The sequence below is a fragment of the Macrotis lagotis genome, chromosome 1 (assembly GCF_037893015.1).
Source record: "Macrotis lagotis isolate mMagLag1 chromosome 1, bilby.v1.9.chrom.fasta, whole genome shotgun sequence".
Taxonomy (NCBI): domain Eukaryota; kingdom Metazoa; phylum Chordata; class Mammalia; order Peramelemorphia; family Peramelidae; genus Macrotis; species Macrotis lagotis.
This window is the reverse complement of record NC_133658.1, coordinates 888,913,635-888,930,126: the sequence shown is the minus strand read 5'-3', so window position 1 is coordinate 888,930,126 and position 16,492 is coordinate 888,913,635. Positions and strand designations below refer to the sequence as shown.

General features: G+C 43.4%; 1 protein-coding gene across 5 annotated transcripts in view; it reads left to right on the top strand.

Moving 5' to 3' along the window:
* The window catches only part of KCNAB2 (potassium voltage-gated channel subfamily A regulatory beta subunit 2), a 186,399-nt gene that overhangs the window by 42,050 nt on the left and 127,857 nt on the right, over positions 1-16,492 (top strand). The window contains exons 1-3 of one of the 5 annotated variants that reach the window (XM_074218626.1): positions 3,044-3,430; positions 6,858-6,899; positions 9,341-9,391. The exons of 2 other annotated variants lie outside the window; for them this stretch is intronic. The gene's annotated coding sequence lies outside the window, so the exon portion shown is untranslated. Of the gene's footprint in view, positions 1-3,043; positions 3,431-6,857; positions 6,900-9,340; positions 9,392-16,492 lie in introns of those variants that run through there. 2 more of the 5 variants (XM_074218627.1, XM_074218625.1) reach the window with 2 other exon arrangements.

The window sequence follows — 16,492 nt, the reverse complement described above, 5'->3', positions numbered from 1 at the left end:
CTTTGGGATCCCTAGAGAAAGATGCTGAGTAAATGATCTTTAGCATCATAATTGTTCTGTCTTATTTTTGTTTGATAATTATAATTATTCAGATCATCATTATAATTTACATTCACATACTGCCTTAAAGTCTACAAAGAATTATATATAATATATGTATATATATATACTGATTTGATCATTTGGATCATTTTATATATAATACTGATCATTTCATATATATAGTGATTTGATCAAATATATGTGTGTTTATCTGAAGTGAGTGGTACAAGTTTAAAATCCTAATAAGGAATCTGAGGTTAGGTGAATTTGCCTATGGTCAGGCAGTCCTGAATTATCTATAGGAGGACTCAAATTAAGTCCTTGCTGACTTCCAAGTCTGAAACCCTCTCCACTATACCATGATACCTCAAAAAGGACAAATTAAGCTTATGAGAACTCAGTGTAGTAAACATGCTCTGGATCATCTGGTGGTGCCGTAGATAGAATATGAAGCCTGGAGTTGGAAGACCTGAGTCCAAATGTGGCCTCAGACTCCTACTAACTGTGTGACCTTGGGCAAGTCACTTAAATTTCCATTTCCTGAATTGTAAAGTGAGCATAATAATAGCACCTCCCTCACAGGGTTGTGGTGAGGATCAAATAAGATCGCATTTGTAAAACGTGCTTAGCACAGCATTTTATGTGTTTATTCCCTTCCCCCACTGTGTTGGATGTTGGAAATACAAAGACAAAAACACAGTGGTCCCTGCACCTAAATGAGTTATCTTCCTATATACACAGACAAGTGAAAATATGGTAATTTGAGGAAAAAGAACTATAAAATGGGGTAGAAGGGGAGGATCAAGGAAAAATTTGTATTAAAGGGACCACCTGAGCTAAATACTTTGAAGGAAGCTAAGGATTCTGATTGACAGAGGAGAGAAGTACATTCCAGGCAAGAAGAATCAACTTCTGCAAAAACCTGGAGATGATAGATAGAATGCTGAGTCTGAAGTCCAGCTAATAGTCTGGTTTGGCAGACATGTTGTTGTTCATCCTTCATTCTTGAAGAGGACCAATGACATCAGGAGGTTGATGTCTTGACTTGCAATTGGGTTTAAATGAGGCAGAACTCTGCAAAGTCATTAGCCTTACTCTCTCCTCCAGTCTAATGGCAAGACATAAGTCAAGATGACTGGTGGACATAGAGAGAGTGTGTGGAAGCCAGAAATCTAAATAATGTCTAGAAAAGTCTGTTGGAGATAGATTGTGAATGCCTTTAAGTATTTACAGAGAAATGTGTGCTTTATCCTAGAGATAATACAGAATCACTTAAGGTATATGAAGAAGGAAAGGAAGTGGTCATACCTGTGGTTTTCATACCTTAGGTAGCAAAGGAACTCATACATGGTATCCTGGTAGCAAATTCTAACTTCTAAGACCACAAAGGCTGTTTGTTAAATTTGTTCTCTAACACCCTCTATTTAGATAATATAGAATGCCATATAAACTTGGGACTGGGGTTCCAGTTGTCAGCAAATTGTTTAGTTTGGGAATTCCCTTTCATCATCGTAGAATTTAGAATTAGAAAAGACCTTAAAGATCAGCCAGTGATCCGTCTACACACACACACACACACACACACACACACACACACACACACACACACACACACACACACCATTTTGCAAATGAGGGAACTGAGGTCCAGACCATAGAAGTGATCAGGAAAAACTGAACCAGCGTGAGGATGGTTGGCCCAAAAAGTTTACTCACTGAAATTCCCCCTCTCCCAACCATTTCTTAAAAAAGAATGAGGTGCCTATGGGAAAGATGAGATGAAAGCCAAAGATCAGCCTGGAGAAGCATAGCAAAAGGCTCCTTTCCCCTGGAAAAGTGCTGGTCAGGCCTGCCCCAGGGCCCATAGACCAACTGCATAAGTCATTTCCAGCCAGGAACACAAAGACAAAAATGAAATCTTTCTTTCCCTCAAAGTATAACAGATACCTATACAGATACCAATTAGGTTTTAGGGGAGTTGGGGGGACTGAACCTTATTATGTCAATAGTGAAAGACCCTCCTTCTACCAGTGCAGACTGGTACTTTTTCTACAACTTAGAACTAGTGTTCTTAACCCAAAAAGACTGTGAATTTGATTTTTTTGTTTGTAGTATCTTTTTGTTTTACATTTTGATTACTGCATTTCAATATAATTACTTACCTTTAAAATCCTATGTATTTTATGCATTTATTAAAAACTCTAGGGACAGCTAGGTGGATAGAGCACGGGTCCTGGAGTCAGGAGGACCTGAGTTCAAACGCAGACTCAGACACTGTGTGACCTTGGGCAAGTCACTTAACCCCATTGCCTTGCCCCCCCCCAAAAAAAAGTCTGGAAAAGGAGACCATCAATTTCACCAGACTCTTCCAAAGGGGTCTACAACAGGTGAAGGACTAAGAGTCTTTGTCTTAGCTGCCTGCAACACCAATAGGTTAAATGATTTGCCCCGGAGACATGCAGCCTGGCAGGTCTTCCCAAATTCAGGTCCAGCTCTCACACCTCCTATATGATCTATTCAAAACAAATACAAGATAACACCATGTTAGGCCACACCGGCCACGTGTGTGGTCCGTGGGTCTCACCTCACCACGGTTTGGATTTATTACTGGGTCTGGTTTGTGGGGAATTTGGCCCAGAGAAGGGAGGCGGTAGAGTTCCCTCCCCCACCCCCCCCCCACCCCCCAGGAACTGTGGCTGCAGAGTCCTTGGTGCAGGGTCAGTGGCAGGCAGCTCTGGGGGAAGCATCTAGGTAAGGTGGGTTAACCCCTTGTGGGAGCGGCAGCGGCTGCGGGCAGCCCGGGGGGCTCCTGGTGTGTGTTAGCAGGGTGAGGGTGGCCAGTGAAACGGGCCCCTGCTCCCTCTGCAGGACTTAGCCAGTTAAAACCCACTCTGCTCTGCAGCACCCGGGAGGCAGGCGGGCTTGTGGCTTCCGTGGCCGACCCCACCGCCCCGGGCAGCCCACTTACTGTCTGTCTCTGGCCGGGCCCTCGGCTTGCTGAGTCAGGACTGGACAGCGGCGGCGGCGGCGGCCCCGGCAGTCCGGTTTGCTGCAGTCCTGATTCCCAAGGCTTCCCAGGGCTGCCCCTGCTCAGCTCAGTTAACTGGCGGCGAGAGGAGGCTGATCAGCTTTTTCTCAACCCCCTCCCTTCTGTTTCGACACAGCCCAAGAAGGGAATGGGGTAGGAAACAAGCCAACCCGAGCCTCAGACCGTCCTGTGGGGCTGATCGCCGCTCCCCTGCCGCCGCCGGAGAGAGAGGGCACTGCCCCCCTCGCGGCTTTGCCTCCGGCCCTCCATTCCAGCGGCTGGGGAGGGGGGTCGTCCCTGGGCAAAGTTAGACGAGGGGCGAGAGCGAGCTCGGCTTCTGCGGATCCGGGGCCGAGGCAGGTAGGCGCGGCGCGGCGTGCTGCGGGTCGGGGGAACCGGGTCCGGGGAGCCGGGTCCGGGGAGCCGGGTCCGGGGCTCCTGCTGCAGGCAGCCTGGCTCCCGCCGAGAGATGCAGTGCGGTGAGGTGGGGGTGGGGAGGGGGCCCTGCGTGGCACGGGCGTCTGCTTGCATGTGTGCGTTTTCCTGGGAAGGAGCTTGTGGCTAAGATCCCGGGAAGCATCCGGGGCGAGGAGGGGGCAGCATGATTTGGGGGGCAAGGGGGCTAGTTCTCCCTAACCCTAAGGAGCCACCCCCAAAAATTCTTCCTTGAATAGAAACCCGTGGACAAGGGATCCCAGTAGATAACCGTTAATGACAGGTCTGGAGGGAGTTGGGCTTTTTTTCCCCTTTCGGAGCGACGGAGGGGTGCCTTTTTGTTTTTATTTCCTTCATGTTACAGAAATAAATTGGCATGACCAGGGTTTCAGTTTCACAAAGGAAACGCCTAAGCATAGAAAAGTGTAAAAAGTCGTGTTTGTGTGCAGCTGGTAAATCCCCAGGCGTTTCCATGACACTGAGCTGGCTTCACCCAAGTGGAGGCACCAGTGTCAAGAGAGAGATTTCTTTTTTCTCTTGATTTTTTTCCTTGCTCTCCTTTCCTCTTTCTTTCTCTCTATATTTCTCCCTCTTTTCCTCCCCTATCTCTCTGTCTTTTCCCTTTTCCCATTTCTCTTCCTTTCTCTCTATCCCTTTCTTTTTCTCCTCCTTTCTACCTGTCTCATCCATCTTCTTTCCCTTTCCTTCTTTCTTCTCCATTCCTCTCTTTCTCTCCACCTATTTTCTTCTTTCCTCCCACCTCATCTTTCTTTCCTTTCATTCTTTCTGCTTTCCCTTTCCCTCTTTCTTTCTTGCCATTTCTTGTCTATCTCTTTCTTTCTCATACCCCATTTTTCCTCTTTGTCCCTTCCTTCCCCCATTTCTTTTTCCTTCTTCACTCTCTTTACTCCCCCTTCTCTTTTCTTCTTTCTTTCTCTCCATCTCTCTCTCTCATCCCATCTTTCTCTCCCCCCTCCCCTCTAAATATGTCTTCCTGCCTTTCTTCTCTCTCTCTCTCTCTCTCTCTCTCTCTCTCTCTCTCTCTCATTCTCTTTCTTTCCCAATTTCTTCCTCTCTTCCAAATGAAGCTGGCAAAAACTTCAAGAAAGTAACCTAATGCTGCAGCAGAGACTAACTTAAGAATTCAAGAAACAGGTTAGCTGGGAGTAAAGAAGAGTAGAGAGTAGTCATTTGAAGACCCCATAAAGTCTCTTCAGAAAAAGTATGTTGCATGTGAATATGCATATTACAAATTACTAGTAAGGATTCTATAATCCACTGACCACCAACAGACATAATCTTTAATTCCCCTTCTCCCAGACATCTTATCATTTCTTGGGTCTTAAGTAAGGGCAGCTGCCCTTCAGATATAGTTGCCTACTTTCCTGAAAGCACATATAGCAATCTTTAAATCTCCTTGAGAGAAGAGTGTGGTTGCAAACATGCTTTCTACATATAGAGTGTATGTACTTGGTTAGGTCAAAGGTTAAGGAATTTTTCTACAAGAAAAAGCATTCCAATGGATCATTGGGAAGTCATCTCTTCATACCCAGGGTGGTTTTCACAAATCTTAAACACTGAAAAATCAACTTTTTCCCCAGCTTTTGTTTTTGTAATACCTGTTTTGATTGGTTCTTGACTACTGGAGAAAAGACTTTTTTGTTGCCCAGAGGTCTCCCTCCTCACTGACATTATAACATCTTTTCATCTTTTTGAGGTTTTCCTCAAACATGTTCTGGGAATCAGAACTTTTATCCAAGAGCCTCTCCTAATCAATGATCAAACTGGGTATTTTACTATGAATTTAATCTCCATTTCTCAGATTCACACCTTTTTTTCCCTTTTTGACCAACACAGATGCAGATGGTTTGGTTTTTCTTGTCAATAGGGTTGTTAAAGTTATTCTTTTTCAGAAACCTTGGCTATGGGGGGGGGGGCAGAGTTGAAATGTCCCATAGGGGGAAAAGCTTGCTAAATTTAAATGCCTAATCTAGGCTTCTGAATGCTCAAGAGGCATAGATAGTATTGAGGGTGGGTCCCTCTGTTCCAAGGGAGTAGAGAGTTCTAAAAAGTTAGGCTGTTGATTTGGGGGGGGGGGGGACTATTTCTTTGTAGTACCCTAGGGGCATATTCCTGTGTCCCTGGTATTCCTTTTGCTCGGAGTTCCTTAATTTTTTGGCCTTTTGGTCCTCTTACATAGTCTGATGAAATCAATGAACTCTTTCTCAGAATCTTTTTAAATGAGTAAAAAATACAAAAAGATATAGTTATACAAATAAATATTTTAAAAACCAAGTTCAGAGCCTACCCCCACCTTTCCTCTTTTTCCCCCCAGCCCAGTTAAGAATCCTTGCTCTAAATAATAGCCGTCTTGTCCAGCTAACTTTAGAAAAAGTTCCACATGAGATCTTCTGAGGATCTGGCTCCCTCTCCCCACCCCTTTTGCTCTTGTCTTATTACCTTTATCATGACTCAGGGATCCCTGACATATCTTCAAAAACCAGGATGCAAAATGACCCTCTTTTTTTTTTTTTTAAGAAGAGGGAGTCCAGTTTTTTGTCTTGGTTGACTGTTATACTACATGCAGGTGATGTAATCAACATACCTTCTAGAATTTCCGGAGAGGTTCAGAAAAATCCTGCAGATACCACCTCTCAGGACAGGCTTGGGTCCTGTCCATGTCTTCTCATTTTCTTCCTCTCATCCCCACTGTCACAAAGTCTGCAACTGGAAAAGTGATCTTGGTGTCTTCTTCCTCTTGGTTTCTCCCTACAGTGTGGTTGCATGGAGGCAACAAAGACTGTATTGGGGATTTTTCAGGAACTGGATCTCCATCTCCCCTTCTCCTAGCTTCTCACCTTTTTTTTTTAAACTTTAGCTCTATATTCCACAGATGAATGATGAAATGGCCCTGCCCATTTGGGAAAGGCCTTGCTTGTTTTCTAGCTCTCCTGGGTTACTCCCTACACAAGCTTTCCTTCCTTCTTCATTACTTTGGACACATTTTGCATTTTACTTGTCTGTATTTATGATAAAATGTTATCTCCTAGTGGGCAGGAACTGTTTCTGTTTTGGTTTATATCCTTTATGCTTAAATATGAATGAATGGACTACAAAACTGCAGAAAGGCCTAGCTACCATCCTAAAGATAGCCTGACTGGTCTTCAAAGATTCAAACTCTGAAAGAAAGTATAAAGAACAGACCACCTGTGTAATGCTCATTTCCCAGCAATGTACCAGTAAGTCATAGCAAAGCTGTGAGACATACCCCCCACTGCCCCTAAAAGATAGGCCTTTCTATCTCCTCTGTACCTTAACTCTCCTGTATATTCTTTCTTCCCCAATTATGCAGGTGAACTTTCATAAAGGACCCCATGAAAGGTCTTGGTGGAAGGTGAGAAAGCATTGTGTAATTTAGATTGTAGCTAATATGACCAAGCACAAGGTCAGCCCAAGTCTGTTTGTTTCTCCAGTGTGATGCTGTCAAGGCAGGCTAGGTTTACACAGAGGAAGGGAGACAGGAGACAGAAATAGCCTGAGTGGTGGATGAATTTGTTGGGATCACCAATAAGCCCCAAAGGAATTTTCTACCAGCTCTTTTACACATTCCATAAAATGGACAAAAGCCTCTTGAACCCAGTCAGGAAAAGCTTCAGTTCAGAAGCAGCTTCTGATCCTGTCTAGCTTTGAGACTCTGAGCTCTAATTTTCATAAAACATAATGAGAGCTGTAATACCTTATTCATTCATCTAATAATCAGAGACTGTGCCACAGCCTCTGCTAGTTTCTGAGGATACAAGACAAAAATGAAACCATCCCTACCTTCAAGGAGCTTATATTCTGCGGGGGGTGGGGAGAGGGGTACCTCACTAGACTGTTCTGAGACTCCAACAAGATAATATATGAAAAGCATACTATAAACATAAACTATTGTTTCTATTTAGTTTTCTTTCCATAAATATTCCAAGAAGGTCTGTTCACTCTAGAATAGGGTGGCTTCCATTGGGTAAAAAAGCCTAAACCCCAATGTTCTGGAGTCATTTGGGGCAACCTGTCCTTCTGGCAGAGTTGCCTGCCACCCAGTTGGTTCACCTGTGCCCCTGCCAGCCCCAGGATTGGTAGGGACTGTAGGGAATCTGGGCTGTATTCTAGGCTGGTACACACTAGCTCTTATTCTAATTATTAGCATCATTATCATTATGGTTATTAGTCATATTCCATCTTTTGTGTTGGTAGTAATAAATTATGACTAGAGAAGTTCTCTAAGTCCATAACTATATCATTCTCTCTCTTAAATCCAAGCAAAGCATGTTTTGATGTATTTTTTGCTCCAAACGTACAGCACAGCTGTATGTCCTAGTTCAATGAACTTCCCTTTGGCCTACCTCCCTGGGATGGACAGGGCTTCTTTTTTAGCTAATTGAAGTGAATTCAAGTCAAGTCAACAGGCACTTATTAGACAGCTATTATATGCCAAGGCATATTGAGCTAAGTACTGGGATTACAAAGAGAAGCAAAAAAGTCCACTCTCAAGGAGCTCACATTCCAGAGAGGGAGATACCATGCAGAAAGTGCAGACTACAAATTTAGTGACCCAGGCTATCCCCTCATTTGGTCATTCATTGACAAGCAATTTATTCTGTCAATCAGTGAGAACCTATGAAATGATGGATTTGTTTTAGTCACTCTGCCAAGTCCTGGGAAATACAGCAACTGTGCTGGAGCAGTCCGTGTCCTCAAGGAGCTTCCATTCCCACAGGGGAGATGACATGAACATTTAGCAATAAAGAGTATAGGTGAGAAATGAATACAGTTGTATTATTTTCAAGTTTATGATTCCACTGGTGGAGGGAACTTGAGAAAATGTCCTCTACCAGTGCAGGTCTGCACCTTCTCTGCCACTTATAATCTATGCCCAGAGCATAGATGATCAGCCATGGGGTCAGATAGCCTAAGGGTGTTAGAGATGGGACTTGTCCCCAAGGTGTCCTAACTCTGAAAACAGCTCTCTATCTTCTAGGCCATACACAGCTCTCTTATTGATTATTATTGAAGAAATTGGCACTTTCCAAATTGGAAGGTTAAAGCCATTATCCTTCAGCTGAGAAGAGATTCTACCACAGAGTGATGTTGGAAAAGCTTAACAATCCTATCCAGGATAGCCCTTGGTGGGTGGGTGCTATAAATGTGAGTGGCAGCAAAGCCAGCCCTGTAACCACTTTCTGGGTCTGAGCACCCAACTTTTGTCCTTCAAACCATCCCAAGGTAAACAGGACACTAAAGCCAAGGGTTCTTAGAGGTATTTCAAGTGCCTGTTTACTCAAGAGAAAGGGGTGCCCCTTTCCTCAGGGAGATTTGTGTTTGTCTTTCCTGAAACCTATCCTCACATCTGAAAGACTACAAGCATTTTTTGTGGATCCACAGGGCACTGATGATATAGAGGCAAAAATGAAATCGTCCCTGACCTCAAAGAGCTTGTGATATTCAGTGGGGAAACAATAGTTATGAAGTTAAAAAACAGTACAAAGAAATTAAAAACAGTAGTGGGAATGAAGTTGACTAATAGCATAGAAGTCGCCTCCTATAAAAAAGTAGCACCTGAACTGTGCTTTGGAGGAAACTGGAGATTTGAGAGGTAATGGTGAGGATGAAGAACATTCTTAGTATCAGGAGCAGGAGCAGCCTATGCAAAAGCTTAGAGGCAGGAACTGCACAGACAATAAATAGGCCAGCTTGACTGGAATGTAGAATATATGAAGTAATGCACAGTCAATATGGAAAGTTAGGGTGGAACTAAATTTATGAAGTCAAAAGTGTTGTCTATTATTATTATAGAAACCCACTGATACTTCTGGAGCAGGGGAGTGACCCACTCAGACATTTACTGTAAGTATAACAGTTTGGAATCTATATGATGGATTAGAAAGGGGAAAGACAAATTAAAGCCAGAAAATTTGCCAGAGAGAAGGGGGGGGGAAGAGCACTACAGTGGGGAGGGGTCTTTTCTTCATTAGCATTACAATTTTGGACATAAATGGTCACTTTCCATTTTCCCCAGTGACAATTGTTTTGTCTCTAACCCTTAAATTGTGTGAACTGTGACTGAGCGGCAGCCTCATTCCATGGGAATAAATAAGAACTTGTGAACTCTTTCTCACAAATTTTCTCAAAAATAAAGAATGAGCAAAAGAGCTAACCTCGGCCATCAGGATCTTCTGCAGTTGGACTCCAATTTTCTCATGGGACCCACTACTAAACTGACCAACTCTTTGATCCTGGGGTCCTTCTCTTGTCCTCTGTCAATGAGTCTTTTCTTCCCCCATCCCCAAGCTCTCTTCCTAGCTTCAAGCCACCTACCTCCTCCAGGTAGCTGTCCCCCAAGGAAGGTTTTCTCCTCACCTGTGTATCAGCATTCTGTATGCCTCCTTGTCCTCTCTGGGTCATATTTACTTGTGTACAATTCATTCTTCATCTCCAGGCCCCCATTAGGCCATCAGTACCTGAAGGGCACCGACTGTCATTTTAAATAATCTTTATGTCAGCAGCTTTTAACACAGTCCTTGGCACTGACTACATGAGTGCTGAGTAGAAGTGACCTGTATTAGACTGTCCCTGATGGGAGAGATGGGAGGGAGTGTGGGAGGCCTGCACATGACGGGAGTGAGGGACTGAACATTGGAAGGAGTCAGGTGGAGTTCTTACTGTGATTTTAGACTAGTTACTGAACACCTCAGAGAATTTCCCTCCTCATTAGGCTCATAACACTCCCACTGCCAACCTCCTAGGTTTGTTTTGAGGACCATGCTTTATAAGATTTAAAACATAATAGAAATGGATGAGTTGTTATTATTCATGAAACTGAGAACAGAATTTTCTGGATCAGTGTATATTCAATCAAGTCTCCTCAGACCAGGTTTCACATTCCTTCCAAGGGAACATTCTTCTTACTTGGGTGAGTGATAGGGTACCCCAGACCTGGAGTCAGAAAGCCCTGGGTTCAAGTCCTGCCTGGGACACTTTTATCCCTATGACCCTGACTTCCCTTGTTTGACAGACTGCCTTCCCTAAAAATTGAAGGGATGGGACTATAAGAGACCCCTTATCCCCTGCAGCTCTAACTCTGATCCCAAGATTCTCAGATTAATTCAGCAGATGACAAGAGAAGAACAGTGTCTTGCCCTCAGTGAGCTTATAGTCTATTGGTAAATATGACTTATACACAGCTGAGTATAATACAAGATAATACAAGGAGGTAAAGGGTGACCACTACTAGCAACATCCCCCCCCCCCAATCAGAGAAGGCTTCATGAAATTAGTAGCCCCTGAGCTAAACCATGAAGGAAACCTAGAATATTGAAGGGCAGAACTTAGATACAAAAGACAGATTCTTGACATAAAGGACAGATTGAGAAAATGCACAGATCCTAAAGATAGAACGTTAAGTATGGGGAGCACCTTGTAGTTCATTTTGACTGAGCTGGAGAATATGAAAAGAGGACTAATATGGAATAGAGGTAGAGAAGCTAATAGGAACTAGCATATGAGAGTCTTGGGGTCAGCCTTCCTCAGCCTCGACCCCAAAGCTGTGCATTAGGAAGATTGGTTTGGCTTCTTCCCTATTGGCATCCTCATCATTCTGACAAGCAGTGTCTTGTCCTTTCAGATCAGCAATGGACCCATTTCCCTTGTCTTCCACAGACAAGGAAAAAACCCTTTTTCAAAGCAGTTCTAGCAAATCCACAATTAGCCAAATGCTGATTCCTTTTCCTGATTTTCCCTAAGACAAAATGGCAGCTTTAGATAAGACTTTTTTTTAAATTTCTTCCAACTCCTATTACCTTAATGTTCTGCCTGCAGTAGTTCCTCCCCCAGAACCAGCTTCCCAGATATCTCTCAAAACCACAAATCTCAGAGCAGGGGCTAGATTCAAACTTCTCAAAAGTAAAACAATGGATCTTTCTACCCAGGCCTAAAATGGAGTTATTAAGTCATTTTTCAGTTGTTATCCCATTTGGGGTTTTCTTGGCAAAGATAGTGGTATGTCTGTTATTTCCTTCTCCAGCTCATTTTACAGATAAGGAAACTGAGGCAGACAGGGCTAAGTGACTTGCCCGGGTCCAGACAGCTGGTAAGTATCTGAGGCCAGATTTGAACTCAGGGAAGATTAATCTTCCAGACTGGACATACTACCTGCTATGCCACCTAGCTACCGCCAAAATGCAGCCACTGCTTTCTTCTCTAATGTTTGCAGAGTTCTTGACTCACTGCAACTCTAGGAAGACTGGATAGTACCAAAAAAAGCACATATTCGCAGGTTCTGTTAGGATGTAATCTCCTGGAGAGTGAGAACTCCTCCACTTCTGCCTTTATATACCTCTTGCTTAGCACAAGACCTGGCAGGGGCTTACTAAGTGCTTGTTCTCTTGATTGATCAGGTCCTCTGGGGTTGGGGAAAACTGAAGCTCTTTCAAACCTCAAGTCTCCAGATAAAGGTGGCCATTAACCTATAAACATCTGAGCCCTTTGATTTCAACCCTTCTCTCTCTCTCTCTCTCTCTCTCTCTCTCTCTCTCTCTCTCTCTCTCTCTCTCTGTATGTGTCTGTGTCTCTGGGTATCTCTGTCTATCTCTGTCTCTATCACTGTCTCTGTCACTGCTGTCACTGTCTCTCTGTTCTCTCTGTCTCTCTGTCTCTCTCTCTCTGTCTCTCTCTCTCTGTCTCTCTCTGTCTCTCTCCTTTCTGTCCACCCACCAGCCTCTTCAGAATGATGGCACATGATTCCCCTTCACACATTTGACACTCCAGCCAAACAAATGGAGATAATAATAGTACCTGCTTCCCAAGATTGTTGTGAGGATTGAATGAGATAATAATAATAATAATAATGAGATAATGAGACACTTAGCAATGTCGTTGGCACATAGTAAGCACTATATAAATGTTAGATCATCATCATTATCATCCTCATCTGTAAAATAAGAGAGTTTGGGGACTCTGTGACCACTACGGTTCTATCCAGCTGTGTACCTCTGATCAAGGGATCTCCATATTCCAAAGCCCCTGCTCTTTCCACTGAACTACACTACCTCCCTGAGAGGCAGATCCAACCACAAATAGCAACAGTATGGGAACAAAGAATGGAAAATACCAGGTTCCCTGCCAGTGCCTTGGGTACGGCCATACCAGTGACAATGCAGAACCAATGAGGTCTCTCATTTTCTTTTCACTCCCTGGGGTAAATAATCCAGAGAGGTTACAAAATCTGGGCTTTAAAGTATCACTTTTGTATAATTTCAGGGCAGGAAAGAGAGAAAGTACATTCTGTATGAGCGGCTTCTATCAAAAATAAATGAGGCAAAGAGAGTCACCCAAAATAGCAAGACATTAGCAGCAGCAGCAGCAGCAGCAGCAGCAGCAGCAGCCACAGCCAGATGTCCCCAGCCTTCAGACTTCTCCATCAGCCTGCCGCATTTCAGACTTAGCAGTAGAGAGGATGGCATTAAAATGTTTACCCGGGGACATATTAAGAAGGCTTTCCATTCAGATAATAAATCAAAACTATTAGCAAATGAAAAGCAGGATAATGAGGGACTTCCAGGCCCATGTAAGTGGTTCTATACTCTAATTTATCCTTGCCACCTGGCTGTGATACCCATTCTTTCCAGTGGGTTGGGGGGGTTTCAGCAGCCAGTATGGGTAGCTTGGATTTCCATGACAGCCCTGAGGAGATAGACCTGGTGACCTTGAAAGTTTCAACCTTTCTGAACAGAAACTGCTTCTTACAAAGTGGAGGCAACTGCTCCAGGGTTGTGGCCTTGAGGTCGAGGTCCCTTTATTGGCTTTCAATTCTTTCCTCTCTCCCCACCAAGTCTCTGAGGAATAGGACTCACTACATTCTTAGTAGCCACCAAGAAGCTGAACTTTCTTTACTCCTAAATGAAAGATTTGACTTTTTATGGGAACAAATATTACTAGGTGGGTTATTCCTTGAGGGCAGAGACTTTGTGTGACCCTCTCCCCCACCATGCCTGCTATAGTGCCCTGTATGTGGAAGGGCACTTAATAAATGGTTGTTGAATTTGGAGAAGAGAGAAGAGACCAGATGGTTATTTTTATAAGGGTTGATTTTGGTTATTAAATATACAAGAAACCAGAATGGTATAGTTTGACTCCTTTCAATTCAACAAACACCTACTTTTGTTTAAGGTACTGTGTTAGGACAACCACAAAACTTACCATCAAGGCACTAATACTGTCCTGGGAAGGAGTACTGTATTTGGAGTCAGAAGCCCTAGGTTCAAATCCCCAACTCTTCCAGTTAATAATAATAGCTAACATTTATGTAATACTTAGGTGCTATAAAGCAGAGTGATTTACATGTTCAGTTTTTTTTCAGTTATGTCTGACTCTTTGTGATTCCATTTGGGGTTTTCTTAGCAAAGATACTGGAGTAGTTTGCCATTTCCTTATCCAGGTCAACTCAGGAAACTAAGGCAGATAGGGTGAAGTGACTTAGCTTAATAGCCCAGATTTCAATTCAGGAGGATAAATCCTCCTGATTCTAAACCCAGGACTCTGTCCCCTACACCAACTAGCTGTTCTTGCTCTGTCTATTTATCTCATTTGACTTTCACAGCTACTCTGAGAGGTAGGTACTATCATTTTCCTCATTGAAAAGATGAGGAAACTAAGGTAGAGGGCAAGGGACTTTGTCCAGAGTCACATAACCAATAAGTGACTCTTGCAGGATTTGAAATCCAGTCTTCCTGACTTCAGGTTCAGAGCATAATCTTCCATAACATTTAGCTAAACTAGACCTTGAATGACCTTGGACAAATCACTGCAGTTCTCTGGGTCTCAGCTTCCTCATCTCTAAGATGAGGGGATGGATTGGAGCAGCTAGGTGGTTCAGTGGATAGCCCAGCACCTGGAATCAGCAGGATCTGAACAAGATTCTCCTCAGACACTTACTACCTGTGTGACCCTGGACAGGTCACTTAACATCCCTCAGCCTCAGTTTCACCAACTGTTAAAGAAAGGAGTGTTTACACTTGTTTCTTCTAAAAGTCTCTTCTATCTAAGAATCTAGGAATGAGGTAATGTCTAAGGTGCTGTCCAGTCTACTAAGTGCTGATTAGATACTTATAAACAACCAGACTCCTGACTCTTTCCCCCAAAAGCTGTCAGCTCTTTGAAGATCTCAAGACATTGCTCAGTGGCCATGGGAGATCTGGTGGGGAGGGGTCAGCTTTAGAAATTCTGCCATAATTATTTTCTCTTCATGATATGAGTGTCTTTGGGCCAAGTGACATTTGAATCATATGATTAACCATGCAACCAGCCGTGAAGGGGGAAATATATATATATATATATATATATTCCAATCATTCACGCCCACCCTCTGAACTACTCTGGCTGTCACCGAGAGAGTGGGTGTTCTTCAGGGCCCTCAGAGAGAGGTGCAGCTTGTATTCCACTGAGGCCCAGGGACCCAACTGGTCTCCCATCAGCTTCCTTCCTTTCTGAGAGCTTTGAAAGGTTCAGATGGGCAGGTGATACTAGCCTGGACTCACAGAGGATGTTCTTTTCTTGGGTACCTTTCCCTGAAAAGTACCACACACCCACCCCCTCCTCCTACTGCCCCTGGGGGCCATTATCAAGCTTCTGGGAGGAGTTTTCTAGCCAACTCACATTTTAGTCCATTGATGTTTCTTAATCCACCTACTTTTGTAGTTTGATCAAGGGCATACATGTAGATGATCAGAGAGGAAGAGGAGGGAAGATATATCTTGAGATCATTGGATCCAACTTTGGAAGGGTCTTTTAACATCAATTCAGCATGCATACCTTAAGTGCCCATTGTATATGAGACATGAAGCTGGAGACTGGGGTTAAAAGATGAAATGGAAGCAATCCCTGCCCTCAAGGGGCTTATATTCTACCAGGGAAGAGGTGAGGGGTGCCTAAGGATTTCATGATGCACTGTTTTTAATACTTTCCATGGATTCTTGACTAAAAAAAATACAAATATGCCAGTAGCAGAACCTTCATGATATCTAGGTGGCCTATTGGATCAGGAAGATCTCAGATATCTGTGGACCCTGGACAAATCACTCAAAAGTTTGTCTGCCTCAATTTCCTCAACTATAAACTAGATATGATAATAACATCTACCTCCCAGGATTTTTGTGAGCATTAATTGAGATAATATCTCTAACATGTACAAAGACAAAATCTCTCACCTTCTTTCACATTTGCATAGTTTTCATAGTAAAAGTTTCTTCTACTCTTCATGCCTTGGAACTTGGAATTAATCTTGCCAGGCCTAAAGAACAGCAACAGCTGATATGTACATACACACCTACTACTGCCCTGAGAAATCATTTCTAAAAATATAGATCTGGACAAGTCATCCCCTTGTTCAAGAAGCTTCCTTGGGGACTAGGTAACTCAATGACTGGAGCTCTGAACTTGAATTCAAGAACAAGTTCCATCCTGTGTGACCCTGAGGATATCACTTAGCCTCCATCTCTCTCAAATGTCCCATCTTTAAATTGGGGATAACTAGTGCCCCTCTCTCCCAGGGTTGTTGTGAGGACAAAGTCAGATAATATTTGTTAAGTGCTTGGCATACCTTACAATATTATATAGATAATGATTATTTCAGGGCTTCCTATTACCAGTCAGATCAACTATAAACTTTTCTTTGATATTCAAAATCCTTCACAACTACCAGCCTTTCTAGACAGATTTTACATTGCTTCCCCTCATGTACTCTATTTTCCAGACAAACTGACCCTACTCTAGTCTCTCCTTTCACAATATCTTGTCTCCTCCCTCCATGTCTTTGTCCTAGCTGATCCCTACATGTTCACCAGCTTCTAAGAATCTCCAGCTCCCTTCAACACTCAGATCAAATGCCAACTATAGGAGGCCCTTCTGGAATTTCCCAGTTATTGCTCCCCACCCCCACACCAAATTGCATTG